The sequence below is a fragment of the Scyliorhinus canicula genome, chromosome 2 (assembly GCF_902713615.1).
Source record: "Scyliorhinus canicula chromosome 2, sScyCan1.1, whole genome shotgun sequence".
NCBI classification, from domain to species: Eukaryota; Metazoa; Chordata; class Chondrichthyes; order Carcharhiniformes; family Scyliorhinidae; genus Scyliorhinus; species Scyliorhinus canicula.
This window is the reverse complement of record NC_052147.1, coordinates 285,847,465-285,872,970: the sequence shown is the minus strand read 5'-3', so window position 1 is coordinate 285,872,970 and position 25,506 is coordinate 285,847,465. Positions and strand designations below refer to the sequence as shown.

The 25,506-nt window shown below is 50.2% G+C and overlaps 1 long non-coding RNA gene across 1 annotated transcript in view; it reads right to left on the bottom strand.

Annotated features, from left to right (window-relative positions):
* Window positions 1-207: 207 nt before the first annotated feature.
* The window catches only part of LOC119962228, a 110,289-nt gene continuing 84,990 nt past the window's right edge, over window positions 208-25,506 (bottom strand). The window contains exon 3 of the long non-coding RNA XR_005459831.1: window positions 208-851. This is a non-coding gene — a long non-coding RNA (uncharacterized LOC119962228). The remainder of the gene's footprint in view (window positions 852-25,506) is intronic.

Sequence of the window (25,506 nt, the reverse complement as noted above, 5' to 3'; positions counted from 1 at the left end):
TATTGCATCATCTATTTTGTACAATGAGCAGCTTTGGGCGTTCGAAGATTAACCCCTTTCAAAGTGGCGCTGGAGTTAACACATAACTAAGGCTATCAAACCCGCTGCATTAAAGGCAATGGAGCTCAAGATCGAACTCAGTAAGAACACCGACACGAGCATGGAATTAAAGTGTAACAACTTTACAAAGACAAACTTAATCATGAATGTGGCAACAAGGATTTATAATGAAAATATACAAATAGAATATTGGATTTAAAAATGGGGCTTGATTCACAAGTGGCCCCAATAACCTGTAATAACCGGTAATCCTATAAGAAGAATATCTGTGGGGGTAAATTTTCTTTGTTGAATAGACAACGGTCTCATTGACTGGACCCGACTTGATTTCTATTTCACTTTACCTGGAGACACTGTGTCACATCCAGGGGAGATCAGCGGTATTGTCCCTTTCCTGTCGCTTAAGAACCCTGATTTGTATCACTCCAGCTCCCTAACCCCAAGACGTGACCTGACAGCAGCGTCTGGAGAATTGCTCAGCTGCCCAGGAGGAAGGGAAGGAACGAGTCGGGTGTGACGTCCAGCGACAGCAGCGGCGCAAGCACACACTGTTAGCTTTCTTTCCCTGCTGCTGCCTCTGCAGGGTGGAGCTCGACCATCCCTTCCTGTCCACACGCTGGCAAGAAGCCGGATTAATAACAGATTGTCTCCAGCAGACGGGCCTCCAAATGGAAAGCAGATGTGTTCACAGCCAAGCAGCAGCCCCATGGCTGCACCAAGGGGAGTTTGACGCCCAAAGGTTCAGGCCATGAGTTGGTAACTGTCACAGAGATCGGGTAGCCACCACGAGGCTGTGAAGGGTGGAGGGCACAAGAATAAAACAGACCAATCAACGACACCTCAGTACAAAAAGACACAATAAAAGTTTCCAACAGTAGCATTCTGATATAAAGGGTCATGGTTTCTGCACCATAATATCGCCAAGATCCACATTCTTTACTCCTGTCTACAGTTATAACTTACATCTTGGCCCCAAAGCAGTGTCTTAAGAATGTGCGATGACCTCAGCTGTGGAGAAGTTGAGTCATCGTCAGATGGATTTAGATGCTAACTGGATTCACGGGTCCCTCCCCATCGACATCTCTCTGAATTAAGGCAGGGCCCGTCAAGGTTAAGGAAGTTAGCTCTGTGAAGAGCTATTCTTGCCACATCAGACATCAAGCCTAAATTTGCAAAAGATCAACTGAAACCAGAGTAAAGTTGGATCAAGATAGTCCCAACGTGCACTCCAAAGTTACAGGGGACAAGTCCTAAAGTGCTTCACAATAATTCGACCAGATTTAATTTGCCATTGAGTCACATGTTGACGACAGGTGATCAAATGCTTGGCCACTGAGTTCGGTTTTAAGAAGCGCCTCAAAGGGAGAGAGGTGGGGTCGGGAGACAGAGAGGGTTATAGATGGAATTCCAGTGTCTGGGTCCCAGGTGGCCCGTGGTATGTTGGCCAATGATGAAGCGGTTAAGACAGGGGCTGAGAAAGCTGTCAGAATTGGAAAAGCACAAAGATTCCAGGAAATTTGAGAACTGCACATCTGTGGGAGGAAACCGGAGCACCCGGAGGAAACCCACGCAGACATGGGGAGAACGAGCAGACTCCGCACAGACAGTGACCCAGCGGGGAATCGAAACTGGGACCCTGGCGCTGTGAAGCAACTGTGCTAACTATTGTTGGGTGTTTTTGTACAAAGGTGTTGTTGATTAGTCCGTTTTATTCTTGTGTCCTCCACCCTTCACAGCCTTCTGCTGGTAATCATGGTGAACAGCACGGGGATTTAATTCCACTGAGTGGTTTAGGGTTAATTACAGTGGGTGGGATTGGGGTTAATTACAGTGGGTGGGATTGGTGGAAAAACAGTGGGATTGGGGTTAATTACAGTGGGTGGGATTGGGGGGAAAACAGTGGGATTGGGGATAATTACAGTGGTTGGGATTAGGGTTAATTACAGTGGGTGGGGTTTGGGGTTAATTACAGTGGTTGGGATTGGGGATAATTACAGTGGGTGTGATTGGGGTTAATTACAGTGGGTGGGATTGTGGTTAATTACAGTGGTTGGGATTGGGGTTAATTACAGTGGTTGGGATGGGGGTTAATTACAGTGGGATTGGGGTTAATTACAGTGCGATTGGGGTTAATTACAGTGGGTGGGAGTGGGGTTAATTACAGTGGGTGGGATTGGGGTTAATTACAGTGGGTGGGATTGGGGTTAATTACAGTGGGATTTGGGTTAATTACAGTGGTTGGGATTGGGGTTAATTACAGTGTTTGGGATTGGGGTTAATTACAGTGGGTGGGATTGGGGTTAATTACAGTGGGATTGGGGTTAATTACAGTGGGATTGGGGTTCATTACAGTGGTTGGGATTGGGGTTAATTATAATGGGTGGGTTTGGGGTTAATTACAATGGAATTGGGGTTAATTACAGTGGGATTGGGGTAAATTACAGTGGGTGGGATTGGGGTTAATTACAGTGGTTGGGATTGGGGTTAATTACAGTGGGTGGGATAGGGGTTAATTAAAGTGGGTGGGATTGGGGTTAATTACAGTGGGTGGGATTGGGGTTAATTACAGTTGTATTGGGGTTAATTACAGGGTGTGGGATTGGGGTTAATTACAGTTGTATTGGGGTTAATTACAGTGGTTGGGATTGGGGTTAATTACAGTGGTTGGGATTGGGGTTAATTACAGTGGGTGGGATTGGGGTTAATTACAGTGGGATTGGGGTTAATTACAGTGGGATAGGGGTTAATTATAGTGGTTGGCATTGGGGTTAATTACAGTGGGAGTGGGGTTAATTACAGTGGGATTGGGGTTAATTACAGTGGGTGGGATTGGGGTTAATTACAGTGGGATTGGGGTTAATTACAGTGGTTGGGATTGGGGTTAATTACAGTGGTTGGGATTGGGGTTAATTACAATGGGTGGGTTTGGGGTTAATTACAATGGAATTGGGGTTAATTACAGTGGGTGGGAATGGGGTTAATTACAGTGGGTGTGATTGAGGTTAATTACAGTGGGTGGGATTGGGGTTAATTACTGTGGGTGGGTTTGGGGTTAATTACAGTGGGTTTGAGGTTAATTACAGTGGTTGGGATTGGGGTTAATTACAGTGGGTGTGTTTGGGGTTAATTACAGTGGGTGGGTTTGGGGTTAATTACAGTGGGATTGGGGTTAATTACAGTGGGATTGGGGTTAATAACATGGGTGGGATTAAGGTTAATTACAGTGGTTGGGATTGGGGTTAATTACAGTGGGTGGGATTGGGGTTAATTACAGTGGGATTGGGGTTAATTGCAGTGGTTGGGATTGGGGTTAATTTCAGTGTGTGGGTTTGGGGTTAATTACAGTGGGATTGGGGTTAATTACAGTGGTTGGGATTGGGGTTAATTACAGTGGGATTGGGGTCAATTACAGCCGGTGGGATTGGGGTTAATTACAGTGGGTGGGTTTGGGGTTAATTACAGTGGGATTGTGGTTAATTAAAGTGGTTGGGATTGGGGTTAATTACAGAGGGTGGGATTGGGGTTAATTACAGTGGGTGGGATTGGGGATAATTACAGAGGTTGGGATTGGGGTTAATTACAGTGTGTGGGATTGGGGTTAATTACAGTCGGATTGCGGTTAATTACAGTGGGATTGGGGTCAATTACAGTGGGTGGGATTGGGGTTAATTACAGTGGGTGGGATTGGGGTTAATTACAGTGGGTGGGATTGGGGTTAATTACAGTGGGTGGGATTGGGGTTAATTACAGTGCGATTGGGGTGAATTACAGTGGGATTGGGGTTAATTACAGTGGTTGGGATTGGGGTTAATTACAGTGGTTGGGATTGGGGTTAATTACAGTGGGATAGGGGTTAATTATAGTGGTTGGCATTGGGGTTGATTACAGTGGGATTGGGGTTAATTACAGTGGGTGGGATTGGGGTTAATTACAGTGGGATTGGGGTTAATTACAGTGGGATAGGGGTTAATTACAATGGGTGGGATTGGGGTTAATTACAGTGGGATTGGGGTTAATTACAGAGGTTGGGATTGGGGTTAATTACAGTGGTTGGGATTGGGGTTAATTACAATGGGTGGGTTGGGGTTAATTACAATGGAATTGGGGTTAATTACAGTGGGTGGGATTGGGTTAATTACAGTGGGATTGGGGTTAATTACAGTGGGATTGGGGTTAATTACAGTGGGTGGGTTTGGGGTTAATTACAGTGGGATTGGGGTTAATTGCAGTGGTTGGGATTGAGGTTAATTACAGTGGGTGGGATTGGGGTTAATTACAGTGGGATTGGGGTTAATTACAGAGGTTGGGATTGGGGTTAATTACAGTGTGTGCGATTGGGGTTAATTACAGTGGGATTGGGGTTAATTACAGTGGGTGGGATTGGGGTTAATACAGTGGGTGGGATTGGGTTAATTAACAGTGGGATTGGGAAAGTACAGTTGGGTGGGACTTGGGTTAATTACAGTGGGAGTGGGATTGGGGTTAATTAATGGGGGGATTTGGGTTAATACAGTGGTTGGGATTTGGTTAATACAGTGGTGGGATTGGGGTTAATTACAGTGGGTGTGATTGAGGTTAATTACAGTGGGTGGGATTGGGGTTAATTACTGTGGGTGGGTTTGGGGTTAATTACAGTGGGTTTGAGGTTAACTACAGTGGTTGGGATTGGGGTTAATTACAGTGGGTGAGATTGGGGATAATTACAGTGGGTGTGTTTGGGGTTAAGTACAGTGGGTGGGTTTGGGTTTAATTACAGTGGGATTGGGGTTAATTACAGTGGGATTGGGGTTAATTACAGTGGGTGGGATTTGGGTTAATAACATGGATGGGATTAGGGTTAATTATAGTGGTTGGGATTGGGTTTAATTACAGTGGGTGGGATTGGGGTTAATTACAGTGGGATTGGGGTTAATTACAGTGGTTGGGATTGGGGTTAATTACAGTGGGTGGGTTTGGGGTTAATTACAGTGGGTGGGATTGGGGTTAATTACAGTGGGTGGGATTGGGGTTAATTACAGTGCGATTGGGGTGAATTACAGTGGGATTGGGGTTAATTACAGTGGTTGGGATTGGGGTTAATTACAGTGGTTGGGATTGGGGTTAATTACAGTGGGATAGGGGTTAATTATAGTGGTTGGCATTGGGGTTGATTACAGTGGGATTGGGGTTAATTACAGTGGGTGGGATTGGGGTTAATTACAGTGGGATTGGGGTTAATTACAGTGGGATAGGGGTTAATTACAATGGGTGGGATTGGGGTTAATTACAGTGGGATTGGGGTTAATTACAGAGGTTGGGATTGGGGTTAATTACAGTGGTTGGGATTGGGGTTAATTACAATGGGTGGGTTTGGGGTTAATTACAATGGAATTGGGGTTAATTACAGTGGGTGGGAATGGGGTTAATTACAGTGGGATTGGGGTCAATTACAGTGGGTGGGATTGGGGTTAATTACAGTGGGTGGGTTTGGGGTTAATTACAGTGGGATTGGGGTTAATTGCAGTGGTTGGGATTGAGGTTAATTACAGTGGGTGGGATTGGGGTTAATTACAGTGGGATTGGGGTTAATTACAGAGGTTGGGATTGGGGTTAATTACAGTGTGTGCGATTGGGGTTAATTACAGTGGGATTGGGGTTAATTACAGTGGGTGGGATTGGGGTTAATTACAGTGGGTGGGATTGGGTTAATTACAGTGGGATTGGGTTAATTACAGTGGGTGGGATTGGGTTAATTACAGTGGGTGGGATTGGGGTTAATTACAGTGGGTGGGATTGGGGTTAATTACAGTGGGATTGGGGTTAATTACAGTGGGTGGGATTGGGGTTAATTACAGTGGGTGTGATTGAGGTTAATTACAGTGGGTGGGATTGGGGTTAATTACTGTGGGTGGGTTTGGGGTTAATTACAGTGGGTTTGAGGTTAACTACAGTGGTTGGGATTGGGGTTAATTACAGTGGGTGAGATTGGGGATAATTACAGTGGGTGTGTTTGGGGTTAAGTACAGTGGGTGGGTTTGGGTTTAATTACAGTGGGATTGGGGTTAATTACAGTGGGATTGGGGTTAATTACAGTGGGTGGGATTTGGGTTAATAACATGGATGGGATTAGGGTTAATTATAGTGGTTGGGATTGGGTTTAATTACAGTGGGTGGGATTGGGGTTAATTACAGTGGGATTGGGGTTAATTACAGTGGTTGGGATTGGGGTTAATTACAGTGGGTGGGTTTGGGGTTAATTACAGTGGGATTGGGGTTAATTACAGTGGTCGGGATTGGGGTTATTTAAAGTGGGTGGGTTTGGGGTTAATTACAGTGGGTGGGATTGGGGTTAATTACAGTGGGATTGGGGTTAATGACAGATGTTGGGATTGGGGTGAATTACAGTGGGTGGGTTTGGGGTTAATTACAGTGGGTGGGATTGGGGTTAATTACAGTGGGATTGGGGTTAATGACAGATGTTGGGATTGGGGTTAATTACAGTGGGTGGGTTTGGGGTTAATTACAGTTGGTGGGATTGGGGTTAATTACAGAGGGTGGGATTGGGGTTAATTACAGTGGTTGGGATTGGGGTTAATTACAGAGGTTGGGATTGGGGTTAATTACAGTGGGTGGGATTTGGGTTAATTACAGTGGTGGGATTGGGGTTAATTACAGTGGGTGGGATTGGGGTTAAATAAAGTGCGATTGGGGTGAATTACGGTGGGATTGGGGTTAATTACAGTGGTTGGGATTGCTGTTAATTACAGTGGGTGGGGTTGGGGTTAATTACAGTGGGTGTGATTGAGGTTAATTAGAGTGGGTGGGATTGGGGTTAATTACTGAGGGTGGTTTTGGGGTTAATTACAGTGGGTTTGAGTTTAATTACAGTGGTTGGGATTGGGGTTAATTACAGTGGATGAGATTGGGGATAATTACAGTGGGTGTGTTTGGGGTTAATTACAGTGGGTGGGTTTGGGGTTAATTACAGTGGGATTGGGGTTAATTACAGTGGGTTTGGGTTAATTACAGTGGTTGGGATTGGGGTTAATTACAGTGGGTGTGTTTGGGGTTAATTACAGTGGGTGGGTTTGGGGTTAATTACAGTGGGATTGGGGTTAATTACAGTGGGATTGGGGTTAATAACATGGGTGGGATTAAGGTTAATTACAGTGGTTGGGATTGGGGTTAATTACAGTGGGTGGGATTGGGGTTAATTACAGTGGGATTGGGGTTAATTGCAGTGGTTGGGATTGGGGTTAATTTCAGTGTGTGGGTTTGGGGTTAATTACAGTGGGATTGGGGTTAATTACAGTGGTTGGGATTGGGGTTAATTACAGTGGGATTGGGGTCAATTACAGCCGGTGGGATTGGGGTTAATTACAGTGGGTGGGTTTGGGGTTAATTACAGTGGGATTGTGGTTAATTAAAGTGGTTGGGATTGGGGTTAATTACAGAGGGTGGGATTGGGGTTAATTACAGTGGGTGGGATTGGGGATAATTACAGAGGTTGGGATTGGGGTTAATTACAGTGTGTGGGATTGGGGTTAATTACAGTCGGATTGCGGTTAATTACAGTGGGATTGGGGTCAATTACAGTGGGTGGGATTGGGGTTAATTACAGTGGGTGGGATTGGGGTTAATTACAGTGGGTGGGATTGGGGTTAATTACAGTGGGTGGGATTGGGGTTAATTACAGTGCGATTGGGGTGAATTACAGTGGGATTGGGGTTAATTACAGTGGTTGGGATTGGGGTTAATTACAGTGGTTGGGATTGGGGTTAATTACAGTGGGATAGGGGTTAATTATAGTGGTTGGCATTGGGGTTGATTACAGTGGGATTGGGGTTAATTACAGTGGGTGGGATTGGGGTTAATTACAGTGGGATTGGGGTTAATTACAGTGGGATAGGGGTTAATTACAATGGGTGGGATTGGGGTTAATTACAGTGGGATTGGGGTTAATTACAGAAGTTGGGATTGGGGTTAATTACAGTGGTTGGGATTGGGGTTAATTACAATGGGTGGGTTTGGGGTTAATTACAATGGAATTGGGGTTAATTACAGTGGGTGGGAATGGGGTTAATTACAGTGGGATTGGGGTCAATTACAGTGGGTGGGATTGGGGTTAATTACAGTGGGTGGGTTTGGGGTTAATTACAGTGGGATTGGGGTTAATTGCAGTGGTTGGGATTGAGGTTAATTACAGTGGGTGGGATTGGGGTTAATTACAGTGGGATTGGGGTTAATTACAGAGGTTGGGATTGGGGTTAATTACAGTGTGTGCGATTGGGGTTAATTACAGTGGGATTGGGGTTAATTACAGTGGGTGGGATTGGGGTTAATTACAGTGGGTGGGATTGGGTTAATTACAGTGGGATTGGGGTTAATTACAGTGGGTGGGATTGGGTTAATTACAGTGGGTGGGATTGGGGTTAATTACAGTGGGTGGGATTGGGGTTAATTACAGTGGTTGGGATTGGGGTTAATTACAGTGGGTGGGATTGGGGTTAATTACAGTGGGTGTGATTGAGGTTAATTACAGTGGGTGGGATTGGGGTTAATTACTGTGGGTGGGTTTGGGGTTAATTACAGTGGGTTTGAGGTTAACTACAGTGGTTGGGATTGGGGTTAATTACAGTGGGTGAGATTGGGGATAATTACAGTGGGTGTGTTTGGGGTTAAGTACAGTGGGTGGGTTTGGGTTTAATTACAGTGGGATTGGGGTTAATTACAGTGGGATTGGGGTTAATTACAGTGGGTGGGATTTGGGTTAATAACATGGATGGGATTAGGGTTAATTATAGTGGTTGGGATTGGGTTTAATTACAGTGGGTGGGATTGGGGTTAATTACAGTGGGATTGGGGTTAATTACAGTGGTTGGGATTGGGGTTAATTACAGTGGGTGGGTTTGGGGTTAATTACAGTGGGATTGGGGTTAATTACAGTGGTCGGGATTGGGGTTATTTAAAGTGGGTGGGTTTGGGGTTAATTACAGTGGGTGGGATTGGGGTTAATTACAGTGGGATTGGGGTTAATGACAGATGTTGGGATTGGGGTGAATTACAGTGGGTGGGTTTGGGGTTAATTACAGTGGGTGGGATTGGGGTTAATTACAGTGGGATTGGGGTTAATGACAGATGTTGGGATTGGGGTTAATTACAGTGGGTGGGTTTGGGGTTAATTACAGTTGGTGGGATTGGGGTTAATTACAGAGGGTGGGATTGGGGTTAATTACAGTGGTTGGGATTGGGGTTAATTACAGAGGTTGGGATTGGGGTTAATTACAGTGGGTGGGATTTGGGTTAATTACAGTGGGATTGTGGTTAATTACAGTGGGATTGGGGTTAATTACAGTGGGTGGGATTGGGGTTAATTACAGTGGGTGGGATTGGGGTTAATTACAGTGGGTGGGATTGGGGTTAAATAAAGTGCGATTGGGGTGAATTACGGTGGGATTGGGGTTAATTACAGTGGTTGGGATTGCTGTTAATTACAGTGGGTGGGGTTGGGGTTAATTACAGTGGGTGTGATTGAGGTTAATTAGAGTGGGTGGGATTGGGGTTAATTACTGAGGGTGGTTTTGGGGTTAATTACAGTGGGTTTGAGTTTAATTACAGTGGTTGGGATTGGGGTTAATTACAGTGGATGAGATTGGGGATAATTACAGTGGGTGTGTTTGGGGTTAATTACAGTGGGTGGGTTTGGGGTTAATTACAGTGGGATTGGGGTTAATTACAGTGGGATTGGGGTTAATTACAGTGTGTGGGATTGGGGTTAATTACAGTGGGTTTGGGGTTAATTACAGTGGTATTGGGATTAATTACAGTGGGTGGGTTTGGGGTAAATTACAGTGGGATTGGGGTTTATAACATGGGTGGGATTAGGGTTAATAACAGTGGTTGGGATTGGGGTTAATTACAGTGGGATTGGGGTCAATTACAGTGGGTGGGATTTGGGTTAATTACAGTGAGTGGGTTTGGGGTTAATTACAGTGGTTGGGATTGGGGTTAATTACAGTGGTTGGGATTGGGGTTAATTACAGTGGGTGGGTTTGTAGTTAATTACAGTGGGTGGGATTGGGGTTAATTTCAGAGGTTGGGATTGGGGTTAATTACAGTGTGTGGGATTGGGGTTATTTACAGTGGAATTGGGGTTAATTACAATGGGGATTGGGGTTAATTACAATGGGTGGGATTGGGGTTAATAACTGTGGGTGGGTTTGGGGTTAATTACAGTGGGTTTGTGGTTAATTACAGTTGTTGGGATTGGGGTTAATTACAGTGGGTGAGATTGGGGATAATTACAGTGGGTGTGTTTGGGGTAAATTACAGTGGGTGGGTTTGGGGTTAATTACAGTGGGATTGGGGTTAGTTACAGTGGGTGCGATTGGGGTTAATTAAAGTGGGTGAGATTGGGGTTAATTACTGTGCGATTGGGGTTAATTATAGTAGGTGGAATTGGGGTTAATTACAGTGGGTGGGTTTGGGGTTAATTACAGTGGGATTGGGGTAAATTACAGTGGGACTGGAGTTAATTACAGTGGGTGGGAATGGGGTTAATTACAGTGGTATTGGGGTTAATTACAGTGTGTGAGATTGGGGTTAATTACAGTGGGATTAGGGTTAATTACAGTGGTTGGGATTGGGGTTAATTACAGTGGGTGGGATTGGGGATAAGAACAGTGGGATTGGGGTTAATTACGATGTGTGGGATTTGGGTTAATTACAGTGGGATTGGGGTCAATTACAGTGGGTGGGATTGGGGTTAATTACTGTGGGTGGGTTTGGGGTTAATTACAGTGGGTTTGAGGTTAATTACAGTGGTTGGGATTGGGGTTAATTACAGTGGATGAGATTGGGGATAATTACAGTGGGATTGGGGTTAATTACAGTGGGATTGGGGTTAATTACAGTGGGATTGGGGTTAATTACAGTGGGTGGGATTGGGGTTAATTACAGTGGGTGGGTTTGGGGTTAATTACAGTGGGTGGGTTTGGGGTTAATTACAGTGGGATTGGGGTTAATTACAGTGGGTGTGGGGTTAATTACAGTGGGATTGGGTTAATTACAGTGGTTGGGATTGGGGTTAATTACAGTGGGATTGGGTTAATTACAGTGGTTGGGATTGGGGTTAATTACAGTGGGATTGGGTTAATTACAGTGGTTGGGATTGGGGTTAATTACAGTGGGATTGGGTTAATTACAGTGGATGGGATTGGGGTTAATTACAGTGGGTAGTTTGGGGTTAATTACAGTGGGATTGGGGTTAATTACAGTGGGAGTGGGGTTAATTACAGTGGGTGGGATTGGGATTAATTATAGAGAGTGTGGTTTGAGGTTAATTCTAAATCTTTGGGAATAGCTGTCACTCGGACTTTTTATTTATTGTGCAGGGAGATCTCGAGGAGGTAACTGGAATGGGATTAAATGCCTCGACAATTCTCTCTCTGTAATGATACCTTCACTGACCCTGGGAGAGATTGAATAATAATAATCTTTATTGTCACAAGTAGGTTTACATTAAGACGACAATGAAGTTACTGTGAAAAACCCCTTATTGCCAATTTTCAGCGCATGTTCGGGTATATGGGGAGAGAATTCAGAATGTCCAATTCACCCAACAGCACGTCGTTCGGGGCTTTCCGCACAGACAGTGACCCAAGCCGGGAATCAAACCCGGGTCCCTGCAGCTGCGAAGCAACAGTGCTAATTACTGTGCCACCATGCTGCCCAGAACAATCTGATCATCTCAATGTGTATCCTGCAGACTGCACCTCTCCAGACACCATACTTCGGGGAATATCTTCGATATAGAAAATAAATGTCATTGAGCGAGGACCACCCTACTGGATTGCCTTTTGGATCATTGCTAACTGATGGGAAACTGCTGGAACTCTGCAACATTTGAAGCTGTGTCTGTCCTGATCTTTGTTCAGATAACCGTCCCTGATTAGCTCTTGATTAACACCAGCTCAAGAGTCAGAAGACAATTGTTTCTGAGCAATTTTCAGTTGAATTTGACATTTTAGTTCATGCTTCTGGGAGAGAGACTTCAAACTCGTCCAACTCTCGCCTCCAGGTAAACATGTCCCTGCCAGTTTGCCAGTTCCTTCATCCTCTCAAACTTCAACTTCAAGGTAATAGTGGCATTGCTGTTCCCTCACTACCCTCAAACTGAGGGACCCCTCCCCTCCCTCACTCCCCTCAAACTGAGGGACCCCTCCCCTCCCTCACTCCCCTCAAACTGAGGGACCCCTCCCCTCCCTCACTCCCCTCAAACGGAGGGTCCCCTCCCCTCCCTCACTCCCCTCAAACTGAGGGACCTTCCTCCCTCACTCCCCTCAAACTGAGGAACTCCTCCCCTCCCTCACTCTCATCAAACTGAGGGACCCCTCCCCTCCCTCACTCCCCTCATACTGAGGGACCCCTCCCCTCCCTCACTCTCATCAAACTGAGGGACCCCTCCCCTCCCTCACTCCCCTCATACTGAGGGACCCCTCCCCTCCCTCACTCCCCTCAAACTGAGGGACTCCTCCCCTCCCTCACTCCCCTCAAACTGAGGGACCCCTCCCCTCCCTCACTCCCCTCAAACTGAGGGACTCCTCCCCTCCCTCACTCCCCTCAAACTGAGGGACCCCTCCACTCCCTCACTCACCTCAAACTGTGAGACCCCTCCCCTCCCTCACTCCCCTCAAACTGAGGGACCCCTCCCCTCCCTCACTCCCCTCATACTGAGGGACCCCTCCCCTCCCTCACTCCCCTCAAACTGAGGGGCCCCTCCCCTCCCTCACTCCCCTCAAACTGAGGGACCCCTCCCCTCCCTCACTCCCCTCAAACTGTGAGACCCCTCCCCTCCCTCACTCCCCTCCCTCACTCCCCTCAAACTGAGGGACCCCTCCCCTCCCTCACTGCCCTCAAACTGAGGGTCCCCTCCCCTCCCTCACTCCCCTCAAACTGAGGGACCCCTCCCCTCCCTCACTCCCCTCAAACTGAGCAACTCCTCTCCTCCCTCACTCCCCTCAAACTGAGGGACTCCTCCCTCACTCACTCCCCTCAAACTGAGGGGCCCCTCCCCTCCCTCACTCCCCTCAAACTGAGGGACCCCTCCCCTCCCTCACTCCCCTGAAACTGAGGGACCCCTCCCCTCCCTCACTCCCCTCAAACTGAGCGGCTCCTCCCCTCCCTCACTGCCCTCAAACTTTGAGACTCCTCCCCTCCCTCACTCCCCTCAAACTGAGGGACCCCTCCCCTCCCTCACTCCCCTCCCTCACTCCCCTCAAACTGAGGGGCTTCTCCCCTCCCTCACTCTCCTCAAACCGAGGGGCTCCTCCCCTCCCTCAGTCTCCCCACATTCTGTGGGACCCTCTCCTCTCCAGAGATCCCCTTCCTCACATCATCACCGACTCTGACCTATTGGAGCCTGATGTTGTTATGATTCATGAGACACTCATGGATCACTTTAAATTCTTCTTTGGGCCAATCAAATCAGGGCCGCATCAATGCCCGTGTTTATATAACCAGAAACCCTGGTTTCCCTGCTCAAGGCCCATCGTAGGGTCACACTGGGGTTAAACAATTTACCAATCAGGGTCTGAAATAAGCCTCCTTTCTCGATTAAACTCAGGCATACACTCACGTGGGGTGCCTCATGAGCCTCTTTTGAGGTACACTCGCGTGAGATGCCTGAGGAAAGACCCCTCCCCAATTTAGCAATGTGCCTAGCAGTCATGTAAGTTTTGACCCTAATTTATAATAATAATCTTCATTATTGTCACAAGGCTTACATTAACACTGCAGTGAAGTTACTGTGAAAGCCCCTAGTCGCCACATTCCGGCACCTGTTTGGGTACACGGAGGGAGAATTCAGGATGTTCAAATTACCTAACAGCACGTTTTTCGGGACTTGTGAGAGGAAACCGGAGCACCCGGAGGAAACCCACGCAGACACGGGGAGAACGTGCAGACTCCGCACAGACAGTGGGACCCTTTCCTCACCAGAGGTTCCCTTCATCACATCATCACCGACTCTGACCTATTGGAGCCTGATGTTATTATGAAGGATGTGCTGGGGCCTTGGAGAGGGTCCAGAGGAGGTTCACAAGAATGATCCCTGGAATGAAGAGCTTGTCGTATGAGGAACGTTTGAGGACTCTGGGTCTGTACTCGTTGGGAGTTTAGAAGGATGAGGGGGGATCTTATTGAAACTTGCAGGATACTGCGAGGCCTGGATAGAGTGGATGTGGAGAGGATGTTTCCACTTGTAGGAAAAATTAGAAGCAGAGGACACCATCTCAGACTAAAGGGACGATTCTTTAAAACAGAGATGAGGAGTAATTTCTTCAGCCGGAGGGTGGAGAATCTGTGGAACTCTTTGCCGCAGAAGGCTATATTATCATAGAATTTACAGTGCAGAAGGAGGCCATTCAGCCCATCGAGTCTGCACCGGCTCTTGGAAAGAGCACCCTACCCAAGGTCAACAACTCCACCCTATCCCCATAACCCAGTAACCCCACCCAACACTAAGGGCAATTTTGGACACTAAGGGCAATTTATCCAGGGCCAATCCACCCTAACCTGCACATCTTTGGACAGTGGGAGGAAACCGGAGCACCCGGAGGAAACCCACTGACACACGGGGAGGATGTGCAGACTCCGCACAGACAGTGAAAGCCGGAATCGAACCTGGGACCCTAGAGCTGTGAAGCGATTGTGCTATCCACAGTGCTACCGTGCTGCCCGTGCTGTAGAGGCAAATTCACTGAGTGTCTTTAAGACAGAGATGGATAGGTTCTTGATTAATAAGGGATCAGGGGCAATGGGGAGAAGGCAAGAGAATAGGGATGAGAAAATATCAGCCATGGTTGAATGGCGGATCAGACTCGATGGGCCGAGTGGCCTAATTCTGCTCCCCATGTCTTATGGTCTTTTGGGCCAAAGCCTGGAATCGAACCTGATCTCTGGCACTGCGAAGCCACAGTGTTAACCACTATGCTCCCATGCTGCCCAGGAAATATATTTCCCACGAGTTCAACACAATGGAACTCTTTTGTCCTCCCACTATCCACTTCCTCATCAAATCGGGAGCTAATTAAATCATAAACTTGGCCTAATCACCGTCTTTTGATTGGCAGCCTCTTTGAATATTTGCACGGGTCGATGGGGGTAATTATCACCGGCACCATCCCACAGCATAGCTGCCCCTGCTCTTGAAGAACCCAATACATTTCAGTAACACAAACTGAGATTGCAATCAACTGAATCCTGCACCAGCAGACCCACCCTCTTCCCCAGAACACATTCACCATCAACTGAAAATTACCCCCCACCCCCCGGCTCAATTTGTAGAGAATGTTCTCACAGCAGTTTTCCCTTGTCGCAAACTCTGATCTGCTGTTCGCTGCAGACTCTGTCAGACAGTACCAGACGGGTCAGTTACAAACATAGCAACACAGTTAATGAAGTGGCTCATTTCACGCAATGAGCTGGGAGCGATCCAAGAGTTAGGGTTCAACAGCACAGACAGGTTGAACCCTGACAAAAATCTGGCAGAGAAGACTTCCGGTGGCGGCTATGGAGGAGTCAGTCACACATTTGGTGGCTCCCGCTCTGGTCGGACTGTTAGACCTCTCCCCCGGATTTTTATCCAGTTTTATACGGCAAACTCGAAGGCTGAGGCAATTGGGCACCGTTTCTACATGTCGGTGTGTGGAGGAAAGGACCAGAAGTGCACGAAAGGGCAGAAACAAGAAATCAGTCATGAGCTGCGTTAGAGCTGCAGCGGGAGACAGTATGGCTGAGGATCGGACCCCTGGGGTGACAGCGCAGCGACCAGCGGACCCAGTGATGCAGGCCATTCAGGGTGGCTTTGCCAGGCAGCAGCAAGAATGTTTGGACACGATTAAAGAATCGATCGATTGGCTGGAGAGCAGACTGGATGCCCAGGACCGGGCGATGCAGAAGGTGGAGAAGGCGCTGCTGGAACAAGCGGAGCATTAAAGGCAGCGGTGGAGCTGGAGGTGGGGATGCTGCGGGAATGGCAGAAAAGGCTCCTGGAGAAGGGGGAGGACCTTGAGAACCAGTCCCGCCGGCAGAACCTAAGAATTGTCAGGCTCCCGGAGAGAGCTGAGGGAGCTGACGCTGGGGCATACGTGGCGGGTATGTTCGAAAAGCTGCTGGGGGTAGGGGGCATTTCCCTGACCGCTGGAGGTGGACAGGGCGTATCGGGCGCTTGCTAGGAAGTCGTGAGCAGGGCGATGGTGGTGAGATTCCATAGTTTCTTGGACAAGGAATGTATTCTTCTGTGGGCCAAGTGCACGCGGAGGTGTAAGTGGGACAACAGCATCCTGCGGGTGTACCAGGACCTGAGCGTGGAGGTGGTGAGGAAGAGGGCGGGCTTTAACCAAATCAAGGCTATTTTCTTTAAGAAGCAGGTGAAGTTGGGTCTGCTGTACCCGGCGGGTCTTTGGGTCACGCCTGAGGACCAGCATCACTATTCTGAGCCGCCCGAGGAGGCGCTGGACTTTGCTGGTGGGGACTGGTGGGGGTCTGAGAACTCTCGGACTTAGAGACAACTTGTTGGCCGATATTGGGCCCCTTTTTTCTGTTTTTCTGTGTTTTTTCTTTTCTCTCCCTTGGCTTTTGATGGGTTTGTTTTCCTGGTTTTGAAATTGGTTCTGCCGTCTCTTATTGTATTGGGTCTGTTTTTGGAGCTTTTTTTAGGGAAAGCGGGGGCGGGGGGGGGTGGGAGCCGATTTTTCGTTTTGGGGGTTTTTTTTCAGTGGATGTCCTTTTTGTGTTTTTACTGATGTGCACTTTTGTGGGATGGAGTTTGAGTTTCGGTGGGGGGTGCTTCTGTTTTTGTGTTTTCTTGCTGTTGGGTGTTTGTCTGGGGATTGTTAGATGAGGGAATTTGTTTGTATGGGCGGGGGTGAGGGGAGCGAGGGAACAATAGGTGGGAGACTTCTTGGCGCCGGGGCGGGGGCCACCAAGCTAGCTCAGTGGGGGGGGGGGGGGGGGCGTTGTATACGCTTAGTTTACTACATTGGTAGGGTTTTGGAGTCATGTTGCTGAGAGGGGGAGGGGGGATGGGTTCTGCTGACGAGGGAGGAACTTCGAAGCAGGGACACTGAGGAGGTCGGGGGTGGGGGCCGCCGTGGGGCAGACCAGAGGAGGTGCGACACAGGGGCTGTAGGCGGGCCCAGGAAAGGGGATGGCTGATCGGGGCGGGGGGGTGGGGAGGGCGGCAGTTTGCCCCGCCCCCCCCCCCAACTAGGCTGATCACCTGGAATGTTCGGGGGCTAAATGGGCCGGTAAAGAGGGAACGTGTGTTTGTGCACCTGAGGGGACTGAAGGCGGGCGTGGTAATGCTGCAGGAGACACACCTTAAAGTAGTGGACCAGGTCAGGTTGAATAAAGGCTGGATGAGTCAGGATTTTCACCACTTGGGGCTGGACACAAAGACTAGAGGGGCTGCGATTCTGATTAACAAGCGGGTGACATTTGAGGTGGGCAGAATAGTCTCGGATGTGGGAGGTCGATATCTCATGGTTAATGCTAAGCTGCAGGGATGAGGCAGTGCTGATCAACGTATACGCACCAAATTGGCTTGACGGGGATTTTATAAAGAGGGTGCTAGGGAAGATTCCAGACCTGGACTCGCATAAGATGATTATGGGTGGGGATTTTAATACGGTTATTGATCCTGGCCTGGACCGGTCATGCTCGAGAATGGGCAGGGTGCCAGCAATGGCAAAGGAGCTGAAAGGGGTTCATGGAGCAGATGGGGTGGGGGTGGATCCATGGAGATTTAGGCAGCCGAGGGCGAAGGAATTTTCTTTTTACTCCCACGTACATAAGGGGCGCGATTCTCCGCAAATGCGGTGAGTCGTGAAGGCTGCCGTGAAACTGGCAGGGAAGGACTGAGCCCAGAGTTTTCAGCCACGATGGAAGCGAGACCCCGGAGATGGACTTGCTGGGGAAGATAAACAAACGATTGTGAGGGGTCTCGTTCGTGGCCGTGCAGAGGAGCGATCTGATGGAGTGGAGGGTGTCAGGGAGGACCTCCTGCCAGCGGGGGATTGGGAGACTTCTAGACCCAAGGGCCAGAAGAACGGCCTTCCATACCGTCGCGTGCTCCCTCTCCACCTGCCCGTTTCCCTGCGGGTTATTGCTCGTAGACCTGCTCGAGGCAATGCCTTTGTTGAGCAGGTACTGCTGTAGCTCATCGCTCATAAACGATGTGTTCCGGTCACTGGGGACGTAGGCAGGGGAACCGAACAATGTGAAGATGCTGTGCAGAGCCTTTATTACGGTGGCTGAGGTCATGTCACGGCAGGGGACGGCGAAGGGGAAGTGGGAGAACTCATCAATGACGGTGAGAAAGTATATATTCCGGTTAGTGGAGGGGAGGGGCCCTTTGAAGTCAATGCTTAGGCTCTCAAAGGGCCGGGAGGCCTTTACCAGGTGGGCCTTGTCTGGCCGGTAGATGTGCGGTTTGCACTCCAAGCAGACTTGGCAGTCCCTGGTCATGGCCTTGACCTCCTCGGTGACCCCAGGGTGGCAGAGGTCATTGTGGATAGCCTGAAGTCGGTCATCTTGCGCGCTGGTGCATGTGCTGCGGGACAGGGCATCTGGGGTCTTGTTGAGCTTCCCAGGACGATACTTGATATTGTAGTTGTAGGTGGAGAGTCCGATCCTCCACCTCAAGATTTTATTGTTTTTTATTTTGCCCCATTGTGCGTTGTCAAACATGAAGGCAACTGACCGCTGGTCGGTGACAAGGGTGAACCTCCTCCTGGCTAGGTAGTGCCTCCAGTGCCGCACGGCTTCCACTATGGCTTGTGCTTCCTTCTCGACCGATAGGTGTCGGATTTCGGAAGCGGAGAGGGTCCTAGAGAAGAATGCTACTGGCCTGCCCGCCTGGTTGAGTGTGATGGCCAGGGCGACGTCGGACGCGTCGCTCTCTACCTGAAAAGGGATGGACTCGTCCACTGTGTGCATTGCGGCCTTGGTGATATCAGCCTTGATGCGGCTGAAGGCCGCGCGGGCCTCATCCGTCAGGGGAAAAGTGGTGGTCTGAATCAGTGGGCGGGCTTTGTCCGCATAGTTGGGGGCCCACTGGGCGTAGTCGGAGAACAGCCCCAGGCATCGTTTTAGGGCCTTGAGGCTGTGGGGAGGGGGCGCATACGGTCGGATTCGGGCCCTAGGACTCCGTTCTCCACGACGTAGCTGAGAATGGCCAGTTGGGTAGTACAGAAGACGCATTTTTCTTTGTTGTATGTAAGATTGAGGGATTGGACGGCCTGGAGGAACCGCTGGAGGTTGGCGTCATGGTCCTGCTGGTCATGGCCTCAGATGGTAACATTGTCCAAGTACGGGTATGTAGCCCGCAAACTGTACTGGTCTACCATTCGGCCCATCGTTCTCTGAAAGATCGAGACTCCGTTAGTGACGCCGAAGGGGACCCTGAGGAAGTGGAAGAGTCGGCCGGCTGCCTCGAAAGCAGTGTAGTGGCGCACTTCCGAGCGGATTGGCGATCTTCTGGGTGGATTGGCGATCTTCCGGGTGGATTGGCGCTCTTCCGAGCGGATTGGCAATCTTCCGAGCGGATTGGCGATCTTCCGGGCGGATTGGGGCTCTGCCGGGCGGACTTGCGCTCTTCCAAGCGGACTGGCGCTCTTCCGGGCGGATTGGTGCTCTTCCGAGCGGATTGGCACTCTTCCGGGCGGATTGGTGCTCTTCCGAGCGGATTGGCGCTCTTCCGGGTGGATTGGCGCTCTTCCGGGCGGATTGGCGCTCTGCCGGGCGGATTGGCGATCTTCCGGGCGGATTGGCGCTCTTCCGAGCGGATTGGTGCTCTTCCGAGCGGATTGGCGCTCTTCCGGGCAGATTGGCGCTCTTCCGGGAGGATTGGCGATCTTCCGGGCAGATTGGCGCTCTGCCGGGCGGATTGGCGATCTTCCGGGCGGATTGGTGCTCTTCCGGGCGGATTGGCGATCTTCCGGGCGGATTGGCGCTCTTCCGGGCGTATTGCCGCTCTGCCGGGCGGATTGGCGCTCTTCCGGGCGGATTGGTGATCTTCCGGGCGGATTGGCGCTCTTCCGGGCGGATTGGCGATCTTCCGGGCGGATTGGCGATCTTCCGGGCGGATTGGCGCTCTTCCGGGCGGATTGGCGCTCTTCCGGGCGGATTGGCGCTCTTCCGGGCGGATTGGCGTTCTTCCGGGCGGATTGGCGATCTTCCGGGCGGATTGGCGCTCTTCCGGGCGGATTGGCGTTCTTCCGGGCGGATTGGCGATCTGCCGGGCGGATTGGCGTTCTTCCGGGCGGATTGGCGCTCTTCCGGGTGGATTGGCGATCTTCCGGGCGGATTGGCGTTCTTCCGGGCGGATTGGCGCTCTTCCGGGTGGATTGGCGCTCTTCCGGGCGGATTGGCGATCTTCCGGGCGGATTGACGCTCTTCCGGGCGGATTGGAGATCTTCCAGGCGGATTGACGCTCTTCCGGGCGGATTGGAGATCTTCCAGGCGGATTGGAGATCTTCCAGGCGGATTGGCGTTCTTCCAGGCGGATTGGCGTTCTTCCGGGCGGATTGGCGATCTTCCGGGCGGATTGGAGATCTTCCGGGCGGATTGGCGTTCTTCCGGGCGGATTGGCGATCTGCCGGGCGGATTGGCGTTCTTCCGGGCGGATTGGCGCTCTTCCGGGTGGATTGGCGATCTTCCGGGCGGATTGGCGTTCTTCCGGGCGGATTGGCGCTCTTCCGGGCGGATTGACGCTCTTCCGGGCGGATTGGCGATCTTCCGGGTGGATTGACGCTCTTCCGGGCGGATTGGAGATCTTCCAGGCGGATTGACGCTCTTCCGGGCGGATTGGAGATCTTCCAGGCGGATTGGAGATCTTCCAGGCGGATTGGCGTTCTTCCAGGCGGATTGGCGTTCTTCCGGGCGGATTGGCGATCTTCCGGGCGGATTGGAGATCTTCCAGGCGGATTGGCGATCTTCCGGGCGGATTGGAGATCTTCCGGGTGGATTGGCGCTCTTCCGGGCGGATTGGAGATCTTCCAGGCGGATTGGCGTTCTTCCAGGCGGATTGGCGTTCTTCCGGGCGGATTGGCGATCTTCCGGGCGGATTGGAGATCTTCCAGGCGGATTGGAGATCTTCCAGGCGGATTGGCGATCTTCCGGGCGGATTGGAGATCTTCCGGGTGGATTGGCGCTCTTCCGGGCGGATTGGAGATCTTCCAGGCGGATTGGCGTTCTTCCAGGCGGATTGGCGTTCTTCCGGGCGGATTGGCGATCTTCCGGGCGGATTGGGAGCTGGTGGTAGGCTGACTTCAGATCGACCATTGAGAACACACGGTACTGCGCGATCTGGTTGACCATCTCCGCTATGCGGGGGAGGGGGTACGCATCCAGTTGTGTGAATCGGTTAATTGTCTGGCTGTAGTCCACAACCATCCGATTCTTCTCCCCGGTCCGGACGATCACCGCTTGCGCTCTCCAGGGGCTGTTGCTGGCCTCGATGATCCCTTCACTCAACAATCGCTGAACCTCCGACTTGATAAACGTCATGTCCAGCGAACTGTACCGCCTGCTCCTGCTGGCAATGGGCTTACAGTCCGGAGTGAGGTTCCCAAAGAGTGAAGGGGGGGAGACCTTGAGGGTCGCCAGGCTGCACACCGTGAGGGGGGGGGGGGGGGGGGGGCAAGGGTCCGCCGATCTGTAGGGTCAGGCTTCGGTGGTTACATTGAAAGCCCAATATGAGCAGTAGGGGGGCGCAGAGGTGGGGGAGGACGTAGAGCTTAAAGCAAGCGTACTCTGCGCCCTGCATCGCGAGATTGGCGATACAGTACCCCCGGATCTGAACCGAATGGGACCCGGAGGTAAGGGAGATTGTTTGGGAGGCTGGGTCAGTGTGGAGGGAGCAGCGCCTTACCGTGTCGGGGTGGACAAAGCTCTCGTGCTCCCGGAGTCGAAGAAGCAGAGGGTTTCGTGCCCATTGACCCGGACGACCATCATGGAGTTCTTCAGCTGTTTTGGCTGCGGCTGGTCGAGGGCGACTGCGCCCAGCTGCGGATAGTCTGTATGGTTGGTGGAGTCACAAGATGGCGGCCCCCAGGCTGGGGCGAAGGTGGCGACCAAGATGGACGCCCCACCGGTCGCCCGTGTCGGCCGGTGCCGGGGCCAGTGGCCAAGATGGTGGCCCCCATGAGTCGCACGTGTCGGTCGGTATTGGGGCCGGCAACGAAGATGGCGGCCTCCACGAGCCGCACGATGCTGATGACGCATCTGACGGGGGCGTTCCGGGCAGGCACGCAGCCGCATTGCGGGGTCTGTGGGGCTGCTAGTCCATGGGTCGGGCCTGGTGTATTTCCGATTTCTGGGCCTTAGGCCGGCCCAGACAGACCCTAGCGAAGTGCCCCTTTTTCCCACAATCGCTACACGTTGATGTGCGGGCTGGGCAGCGCTGCTGGGGGTGTTGATCCTGGCCATAGAAGTAGCGCTGCGGTTCCCCGGGCTGGGCTGGCAGACGCGGGTCACAGGCCTGCGACGTAGTCGAGTCCGACGGGGGTTGCGACGGGTGTGTCCATGAGGGGTTTGCCAGACCAGCGGGGAACGCGCTGAGGTTCTGATAGGCCACCTCTAGTGAGGTCGCTAGCTTTACCGTTTCCCGCAGGTCGGAGGTCCCATTTTCCAGCAGGCGCTGCCTGATATAGTTCCAGCGGACCCCCGCCACGTTGGTGTCCCGGATTTGTGAGTTCATATGTTCCTCTGGCGTCACATGTCGATAGCTGCAGTTCCTCTCGAGTAGGGTCAGGGATTCGAGATACTCATCCAGCGATTCTCCGGCGTGCTGACGGCGAGTAGTGAGGAGGTGTCAGGCGAACACCTCATTTACGGGCTTCATGAAGTGTGCCTTGAGAGTTGCGACCGCCGCCTCGTACGTGGCCACTTTCTCGATCATTACCGAGATTCGATGGCTCACCCGGGCGTGGAGGAGTCGCAGCTTGAGAGTCTCTGTGGGAGGCGTTGTGGAGGAGGTGAGGTAGGCCTCGAAGCATCGGAGCCAATGTTTGAATATTTCCTTGGCTTCAGACGTGCGGGCGTCGAGTTCGAGCCTGTCTGGCTATAGAGCGGCTTCCATAGTGCTGTCCATGACTAATAAATTGATATACCTTCAATTCACAGTGAGGCAGAGAGAGTGAGTGAACAGTAGGCTTTATTAGTCACGAACTTGCCTAATCAGAGTCAGTAGTACAGGTGAATGCCGCCCACAAGAGGCCGACCTACATATGGCCCCAGTGTGGGCGGAGCCAGAGGCGGAGCCATTCCGGGGTTGCAGTACAGTACCTGGAAGCAGTTCATATAAGAACATAAGAACATAAGAACTAGGAGCAGGAGTAGGCCATCTGGCCCCTCGAGCCTGCTCCGCCATTCAATTAGATCATGGCTGATCTTTTGTGGACTCAGCTCCACTTTCCGGCCCGAACACCATAACCCTTAATCCCTTATTCTTCAAAAAACTATCTATCTTTACCTTAAAAACATGTAATGAAGGAGCCTCAACTGCTTCACTGGGCAAGGAATTCCATAGATTCACAACCCTTTGGGTGAAGAAGTTCCTCCTAAACTCAGTCCTAAATCTACTTCCCCTTATTTTGAGGCTATGTCCCCTAGTTCTGCTTTCACCCGCCAGTGGAAACAACCTGCCCGCATCTATCCTATCTATTCCCTTCATAATTTTAAATGTTTCTATAAGATCCCCCCTCATCCTTCTAAATTCCAACGAGTACAGTCCCAGTCTACTCAACCTCTCCTCATAATCCAACCCCTTCAGCTCTGGGATTAACCTAGTGAATCTCCTCTGCACACCCTCCAGCGCCAGTAAGTCCTTTCTCAAGTAAGGAGACCAAAACTGAACACAATACTCCAGGTGTGGCCGCACTAACACTTTATACAATTGCAACATAACCTCCCTAGTCTTAAACTCCATCCCTCTAGCAATGAAGGACAAAATTCCATTTGCCTTCTTAATCACCTGTTGCACTTGTAAACCAACCTTCTGTGACTCATGCACTAGCACACCCAAGTCTCTCTGAACAGCGACATGCTTTAATATTTTATCGTTTAAATAATAGTCCCGTTTGCTGTTATTCCTACCAAAATGGATAACCTCACATTTGTCAACATTGTATTCCATCTGCCAGACCCGAGCCCATTCACTTAACCTATCCAAATCCCTCTGCAGACTTCCAGTATCCTCTGCACTTTTCGCTTTACCACTCATCTTAGTGTCATCTGCAAACTTGGACACATTGCCCTTGGTCCCCAACTCCAAATCATCTATGTAAATTGTGAACAATTGTGGGCCCAACACGGATCCCTGAGGGACACCACTAGCTACTGATTGCCAACCAGAGAAACACCCATTTATCCCAACTCTTTGCTTTCTATTAATTAACCAATCCTCTATCCATGCTACTACTTTACCCTTAATGCCATGCATCTTTATCTTATGCAGCAACCTTTTGTGTGGCACCTTGTCAAAGGCTTTCTGGAAATCCAGATATACCACATCCATCGGCTCCCCGTTATCTACTGCACTGGTAATGTCCTCAAAAAATTCCACTAAATTAGTTAGGCATGACCTGCCTTTTACAAACCCATGCTGCGTCTGCCCAATGGGACAATTTCTATCCAGATGCCTCGCAATTTCTTCCTTGATGATAGATTCCAGCATCTTCCCTACTACCGAAGTTAAGCTCACTGGCCTATAATTTCCTGCTTTCTGCCTACCTCCTTTTTTAAACAGTGGCGTCACGTTTGCTAATTTCCAATCCACCGGGACCACCCCAGAGTCTAGTGAATTTTGGTAAATTACCACTAGTGCATCTGCAATTTCCCTAGCCATCTCTTTTAGCACTCTGGGGTGCATTCCATCAGGGCCAGGAGACTTGTCTACCTTTAGCCCCATTAGCTTGCCCATCACTCCCTCCTTAGTGATAACAAGACTCTCAAGGTCCTCACCTGTCATAGCCTCATTTCTATCAGTCACTGGCATGTTATTTGTGTCTTCCACTGTGAAGACCGACCCAAAAAACCTGTTCAGTTCCTCAGCCATTTCCTCATCTCCCATTATTAAAACTCCCTTCTCATCCTCTAAAGGACCAATATTTACCTTAGCCACTCTTTTTTGTCTTATATATTTGTAAAAACTTTTACTGTCTGTTTTTATATTCTGAGCAAGTTTACTCTCATACTCTATCTTACTCTTCTTTATAGCTTTTTTAGTAGCTTTCTGTTGCCCCCTAAAGATTTCCCAGTCCTCTAATCTCCCAGTAATCTTTGCCACTTTATATGCTTTTTCCTTCAATTTGATACTCTCCCTTATTTCCTTAGATATCCACGGTTGATATCACCACTTCCAGGCCACAGATTACAGGTTATGGTGTCATGCATGCATTATGG